This window comes from Myzus persicae, unplaced genomic scaffold (assembly GCF_001856785.1).
Source record: "Myzus persicae strain clone G006 unplaced genomic scaffold, MPER_G0061.0, whole genome shotgun sequence".
In the NCBI taxonomy this organism is placed as follows: domain Eukaryota; kingdom Metazoa; phylum Arthropoda; class Insecta; order Hemiptera; family Aphididae; genus Myzus; species Myzus persicae.
The window spans coordinates 477,927-487,005 of NW_019104289.1; positions in this window are offsets into that span (position 1 = coordinate 477,927).

The window sequence follows — 9,079 nt, forward strand, 5'->3', positions numbered from 1 at the left end:
TGTAATTTTGAGGGGAACGCGGAATATAACCAGGAAAATCGCGGCTTGAGTGGTGTGCCTGTTGTGCTCCGCGCATCCCCCCAACGTGGAATAGAGCGCGTAGTCGAAGGAAAACTAAATCGTTCTACAACCTCCGCTGCCACCGCCGCCCCCGACGACCTTCGATTTTATCTTTGGCGATAACGCCTTCGGGTTCAAAATTACCTTTTTTGTCGAAAGTTCGTCGTTCCTGCCACCGCACACCTCACCCGCCACGCCGACACCACCTCGCATTCTTTTCGATCGCAACATTATGACGGCGTCGTATTTTTTCTCACACCCCCGTCGACAGCTAACGGGCGAAAAAAACCAAGCAAAAAAAAGAGAGAGAAAAAACGCAAAAAAAGAAATCCCGCTGGTCCGTTTGCCGTCCGTCGACGACTTTTTACACACATCGCGCCACCATAACTAACGCGCACGACGCAATAATCGCTTTTGAATGTTTATTACTTGGGAACGGTTTTACATATGAATGCGTACCCATATATTTATTAGAATAAGCCGAGGAATAATAGTTATTCGATAAGAAATGAACAAGGTTTGAATCTTACCTGTTAAAATAATACTAATATTTATATTTTACTTGTTACTCATATTTTTTACATATTTGTAATTCATAAATCCATATTTTTGTATTTGTCTCATATTTGCGAGTGCTCTTATTCTCAACAATACGAAGTTGTCTATTTCTCGCCTTTACAGCGAACAATAAAGTAACTTACTGAGGGTCAACAGTTGTCGATTATTAATTTGGATACGATTAGATAAGATCACTCGGTTATCGGTCAAAGATAATAATTTGAACGTGTAGTTAGACCGAAATCGAACAGTATAGTGTAAAGCAGGTTTTGTCCTTTCACATGCAAAATGGTGAAAATGCCATATACGTGGTTACTGGTTTATATTCTATACATATAATCATCTATTTTCTTTATTATGAATAATACGAAGCGAGGGTAACATACTGTATAATAATAGATGTATCCAGCCCCCCCCCAAATGGGGGTAGGCGTTCAGTGCAAGGCGTTGGGCCTGGAGCATAGGGCCTGGCTACTTTAGGGGTCCGTTGAAATAAATTTTTAATTTTTAAAATTTCGAAATTTTGATTAGAATGCTTATTTTATACATATTTCAATAATATTTTATAGGACCCGAAAAAATATTTAGTGCGGGGGCCCAACATTTTATGTATTTATGCCTGATTTATCTTGATAGATGGTAGTTACATAATTATACCATGTTATCTTAAAAATCGTTAGACGCGGACCATAACGCGACTGTTTTACCAAATTTTTCGAACCCAAGTATCATATATTATATTAAATTATATTATTTGTATACAATAATGTAATACTATTATACATACTGTATACCATGAGCACATAATTATTCATTAGGAATCTAGTAGTTCTAGTTCTAGGAATCTACAAATGTACCTAAATACAACCGATACTAAATAACTATCGTATAATAGAGTATAGGACATGTGAAATAATTTTCAAATTATAATCAATCTTAAAATAAGAATCCTGATGTAAATAGTTCATACTATGCGACTCGTATATTATAATATGTGCGACTTACCCTTCGTGCCACTCGTTATGCAGTAATCGTAGGGAAAACAGGAGACGTAGTGTCTCGTAGAACTGGAGTTAAATGGAATTACTAACTAATTTCTTCAAAATATCGTCGCACACCACTTCGGGAAACCACTTATCACTTATCAGACAGACTTGCTATGCGAAAACGGATTAATCTTTAATCGTTGATAATCGCATTAATCGGACAGCTAAACATGAGAAAAATGGCAGACGACGTACGACGACCGGTTTTCTAGACTGACCGACCAAAATATTGTGGTTATCTGCTCGCGAGAATTATACCGCGCCGTGTAGTGAATTATGATTTCGGGGAAAAAAATTCAGAGTCGTGATTGGCTGAATGTAGCGGTTAGTAAGCGGTAGACTGCAATATATTACCATGGTATATTTCATATACCAGAGGGTAGAATCCAATACTACACATAGTATACGTTATACCAGTTATCACTGACCATTTAATTACACCGATACGAACACTTGAAAGACTTCATCACAATATTGAAAAAAATATTTTTTCCCTCAAATCGCGGCTCAAGTTATAACGACGCAAGTCGCCTACGACATGTCAACATAATAATACTCGTATTTTAATATTATTATGAAAGGACCTTCCTCCGCAGGAGAGTTTATACCGCAGTCTCGATGATAAATACAGTTTATGTACCGTGGTCATCTGTCGGGTATATTGGACGTATATTGGTAGACATGGTTTACAATAAAACTTCAACGTTATTCATCGTCATGGCGTCATTCGTCGAAATTTGCCATCGAAACATACAATATCGGAATTTATAATAATTTACTTTTAACCATGTCTAACTATGCCGCATACCCGAACCACGGTTATTGTTACAGAATGTAATAATGTTTTACTGCGCTGATAACCGTATACGGCGTGAAATTCGCGTGATCGTATGAATTTAAAAAAAGGAGGATTAGGGTTAATATTATTATAATATTTAAAACGATTGTGGAGTAACGACCTATATACGTTTTTGTGGCACCGGTGTATATAAAATATATTATTACCTATACCTATACGCTATATAAGATACATACTTGTTTTACGAGAATATAATATATTATACGCGATCGTCGATCGTTATGAGCAGGAGACACGATATTAATAATATCGCATTACGCACATTACTATAATAATACTAATAATAATAAGTAATAACAATAATAATACTCGTGTCGATGATTGACGTTTCGACGATTTGTGCGATCGAAAACTTTTTTTCGCGCACGCGATTTGCTGTTTTTATGATATTATATCATTTGCTGCAGTGTATAGACGTGGGCACGGTCAGAACACGAATTTTTGTAGTTTGAGAATGCAAGCTTAACGATATAAACTCGTAATAATAATATAGTTAGTTAGGAACAGTCTGTTATATTATTTATATCTATTCGTCCATTTGGGTTTGTTTATTTAGGCAATAGTAGCAATCATAATAGTGTGCAGGGGAGAACTGTATAGGATTTAATTTCATATACAGCTCTTAAACTTTGAAATAATATTTTATATGAATATTATGATGCATAGCAAGTGGGAATCAAGGAGATGATTAAAATCTTAGAAAACTGTGGTAGGTTGTAGGCGGTGGTAAGCTCTCTCGAATTGTTTTAAATAGTATTGTTGCACTGCAGCGAATAAGCCATAAATCATAATATATTGAGACTGTGATTACAGATTACCATTATAAAATAAATATTTATCATCGAGTGTTTTTTTTGCCGTCAAGTTATATTTGTAATTTCAATATTTAAAAATAATTATAAATATAATTAAGTGTTGATTAATGGTTTAACCAAATTTAAAGTATTGCTATAAAGTCAACTTTCAACGGAATAAAGAAGTGTTGATTATTATCTCATTTATTTTTCATAAGCAGTCAACGTTATAATCAAGTGGTAAAGTCAAGGAGGAGTGTATGTCTGCAGTTTCCTCTTACTTAGTCCAGATCGACATAGATATTATACTGATGGATCATGTATTTGAAGATACATCATATCCTCCACCAATGTTAGCTCAGCATCTTCTCAACTTCAAAAACCACTAACTACGTGTCTAAATCATGACATGACATTCACAATTGAAATCATATTTTTCTAGTACTCGTTAATTTCTATTTCTATTTACAAATTCCTTAAAAAAATGTCAAACCTATAAGTGTTTACCAAAAATTCAAAATTGAAATAATCACAATAAAATTAGTTAAAACTCTTATGCTTAAAACTCATAAGTAAGGACAAGTTCATCAAAATCTCAAAAAATTATACTGATCAAAAACTACACACTTTCATTTTTTTTAAAATTTGTATTAACATTAAATTTAAATGTATTACATTTAACTAGTAATTATTTTTCTTTTTTAATTAGTATCTCAACAATATTATAATATAACAAAGTTATTACAGCTATGAGCAAAAGAAATTGATTTATATATTTTTTCTATTATTTATTATAAATTTATAATATTTATGTAATATTGATAAAATTGTGAAGGTGATGACTGATGATATACAACTATTTGAGGTAATAGTCTTATAGGTATATAATACATATGGTTATAATGTTGTACTATGGTGTTAGGATTTTTTGTTGTTTTAGACAAACACGATTATTGAATGGAAAATTCGTAAAACTTCGTCTCCAGTAAAATATAACACTATTTTTATTCTAATCTGTGAATATACCTATACATGTTTAAAGTTTATATACAAAGCTATGTACCGTATACTTATAATCTAATAATATACCTAAAATATAATATATTATATAGTCTGTTGTAGGTATACTCTAAGACTACAGTCAAAGCTTTCATACGACATTTTGCAATAGCTAATCAAAAAATTGTGAACCGTTTATAAATAAAAACAAATGCACATACATCATAGTAAATGGATATTATAATTTCCTCGCAGTTTTGTCCAAGAAGGTCGGGTCCGAATGTCCGATACTCCGATAACGGAGCTATTTTCCCACAGATTTAGAGAAGTATACCTATACAAGTATATATAGTACGCGCATTCTGTATAATGTGTTCCAGCTGGTGTATATAAACAGGCATCGGAAAACACAATAATTTACTTTGGGACTTTATCGCCAAAGCTGCCGCCGTCTTCTCAACTGGTATTTTAAGTATATAATCTTTGGCAGTACGCGCTGGCCGCCGCCGCTATCAGCGGGCAATATAATGTACGCAAACACGTCGTTAAACTTTCATTGTTGTACAGATACGAGCGGATTATTTTGCATGTATAATATACTCTATCATGGATAATATCACCCCTTCCCCCCTCTCCCACAAAACCCACCCACTTACCCAATAACAACAAATATTATATGTGCGTAACGTATGTATTATATTTTTATATAATATATACATTTTATACATTTTATACGTATATTATATCATATATACTCACGTCTTATAATGTAATGGGTAATAAACGTAAAACCTTAAAAACGGTTACTGACTATACTATATATACTTGATTGTATTATCCAAAGGTACGTACGCATATACCTAGATTTAACATTATGTACCAGTATATATTATGATTATACAATATACACTCACAAGTATATTATAAAATGAAGTTTTTGAAATACGATTTTTAATACATTTTACACGCTGTAGTAGCTACAAACAGCTTTTTGTTATTATAACCTATACATATTGTAGTATGATAATATTATACAAAAAAAGTGTATCTGCCATCTAGAGGATTTTACGTTTAAATTGATCTTATACACCTTATATAATATGAACCTAAACTTAAATCCGTTATTTTTTTAGGTGGATCACCCAATCAGAAATTTGCAGTCGATCTGGAAAGCCAGCCGATCATGTAATATTATCGTATAAGATAGCCCCAGGCCCCCAGATCGTTGAATAGAGTTTAAACTTGGGAAGACTCAAAACAAATTTCATCACTTAAAATAATTTGTCTACATTCACCTAAATTATTAATTTTGAAAAAATATAATATTACCTAACCTAATTGCGAATACGCACATAACGAGCATATAACTAATTTATTGAAAACAGTAAATACCATACTATGACGAATTGTCAAGAAATTAATAAACAATATAAACAAATGTGTAGATACTAGATAGCTCTATCAATATATAGCATAAGATAGGTAACATCAACTAATTATTGAAATCGATTAAATACAAAAATAAAATTATGAGTGTTGTCTTCCGGAAGTGAACAATTATAGGATCAAATCGGTTTAAAATGAATCTTATAAGATTTTACCAACTTATATTATTAGTCTACAACAGGTTTTGGGTCGAATAAAAAAATAAGTAAATATATGTATACTAGACTTTCTTTATGACGAATCCCAATTTCAAGGGGAACAGGAAAAAGTTCGAGGTATCGAATTTTATGTAAATAGTATAGCCAGTATAGGTACCTAGTATATTATACTTTAGTGTAATGGTAATTCAAGGGTAATTGAATTTAGTTCGATAAAACGAAAATGATCAAGATATCGATACGATAAGAATATACCGTATACCTATATTACGTATAATATATTATACAATTGTAGGTATTGTTCACTATTTTCTACGGATCGAACACGTGAAATATTATATTTCACGTCGGAAACCGCTATTATAGACGCAGTGGAATATTCAGGTCGACCTTATATCGTAATTCATAGCAGTGTAGCATCATACATGTATACATAATATAATACCTATATAATATTATGTACAATGATATAGGTATATACTGTAATGTACGCAGCGTGTGCTGAAAAGGAAAAAAAAGTTCTCGAAAGGCACCACACTAGGTCACCACCGCGTACATGCATTGTAACATTAATATAATGTACCAGCTAGGTAGATAATAATAATAATAATAATAATAATAATAATAATAATATAACAATATTCTCGTCCGGTCACGGCGACGCGCACGTTGCGGTACCACTGCGGCGCGGCGGCGACGGCGGCACAATTAAAAAGGAGAAGAGGTCTGCGCTGAAAACCACTTGGCCGAGTGCGGCGCGGGGCATGCGGGGCAGACGACTCGCGCGTATACGCATATATATACATAGTTTCGAGAGGTTTATATCGGATATACCGTCTAAAGGCCAAAGCAGCTATATATATATATATATATATATATGTATTTGTGTATATGCGCCAAGGCACGTATACTATACTCACACACACACATATATATATATATTCTGTGCGGGGGGGTGAAAACTACCCTTTCCCCTTGGTCGGGTTGGTCCGCCATCAACGCAAATAACCGCCGGCCCGCTCGGCTCACCTCGCATTGCCTCCCCCCCACCCGCTCCACCACAGACGTCGTATATATCGTTCCGTATATATAATACATATAAAGCTGACTCCACAAGTTTTATTTTTTTTTCTTCCCCATTGCGGCAGTTGCAGGTTTCCGCCCCGGAAAATGCACGCGAACGTTATAATATACATTGTACCTACAGTGCGCATAATATATATATATATATATATAAATTACGACCGCGGTGTATAATAATAATAATATGTATAAGTCTTCTGACGTCGCGTTAGTACGATCAAATTCTATTGCTATTACGGAGCATAAACGATACACTGCACACTATAAAAATAAATAATAGTATTATATAATACCTATCTACGACCTACCCGCAGTGGTACGACGAGTGTGTGACCTGCCTAGCTGCCGCCCAACTCATATATAGGTACATGTCGGTGTGATTTATTGACACATTATAGACATTTTTCTAGGGGGGGGGGGGAGGCGGCATAGGACAACGGACATGGTTAATAATATCATGTCTGTGCAAAGGGCAAACAGATTTTAAATTTCAAGGGGGGGGGGCAAGTGCCCCATCATGCTCTCTCCCGGGGACGCCCGTGAGAGTAATGCATATATAGGTATATTCGATTTTTATAACGCTAGCGTAACGTTCAATGGTTTCATATTATTTTATAACATACGTCCTTACCTTGCAGCAGCCATTGTATTACTCGGTCGCTGCAGCCTGGATGTATAGTAAAACTTGTCGAAACGAGGAAAAAGATAATAATATTACAATATCTGCTATTGTTATTACGCCGCGGCCGCCGTAGGTACTGATGACGACGGCGGTCGTGGTAGACGATGTCGGAATTCGGCGGTAGCTTTCAAAAGCGAGGACCGCGATCCGTTCGTGCTCATACCGCGGTAAGACCGTGGTCGATGTTGATTATGGACCGCGCGGTAAGTATAAATAGATATTGTAGTGATACGCGCAGTCTTTGCTGCAGCTGTATCGTCACGTCGTGATAGGCATACACGGTCGCGCGCATTAGCATTTTAACAACTCAAGAACCTGTGAAAATTGGAACCGTTTACCATGATAATATTATAGGTAAGTAATCAGGTGTATTGTATAAAATAATCGAACACCGGTTTTATTTTTTTCAACTATTTAATAATTTTATTTATGAAAATATACAATAATAATAATAATATTATATATTGTTGAGAACGTAACACTACGAAATAAAATATAGGTATGCGAAAAATGTTCGCTGCCTCTAGTTTTAATATAATATAATAATAATATAATCACTAAACAAATAAATAAATAAATTGTAATTTCATCGTTAAATCTATGACAATAATAATTTATAATTTTCCCCAAACAAATACGACACGGACAATCATAATATAATATAATCTGTTTAAAATATTTTCGTTATACAAACTCTACACGTACGTAATAATAATAATAATAATTATTGAGCAAAACTACTGCGTTTCGATCTTGAATGTAATATAATATATATAATATTATATTCGGCTAATGGTTTTTGTTAATTTTTTTTAAGCTTAAAATATTCAATCGTGAGTTTATAACAATTTTCAAACGTCTTTAAATTTATAATTAATTGTTTTTGTACACTCTAAGTTGGACTACCCATTTGAAAAAAAAAAACCAATAAAAAAACGACTTATTAACGCCTAAAATAAAATATATCATAGGAATATTTTTGCTTTGCCGATTATTATTTACCACACAGTGGTGATCTTATAATTTTCAATCACGTCACATTATCATATCGTAAACCTAAAAATCGCGATCACATTGAAAAAAAAGTTAAACATATTTGCCGAGTACAATAATATGATAATAAAACATTTTGTTTATATATTATTATAATAATAAGTCGTCACCAGGAAAACGTTGTCTGCACATAGACGAACTTAGGCACCGCTACAATATCGTATTAATACTTTACATATTATTATTATTTATTTATTGTTGTTATGCGTCCGAATATCGACAACAATATTGTTTGTGGACCGTGATGATTCCGTCGATTTAATTACGTGTTTATTAAAAATTACCCTCTACGGGTGTTGGGATATACGCCTGTTCCGGTCTCACATTAATCGTCCTGCAAA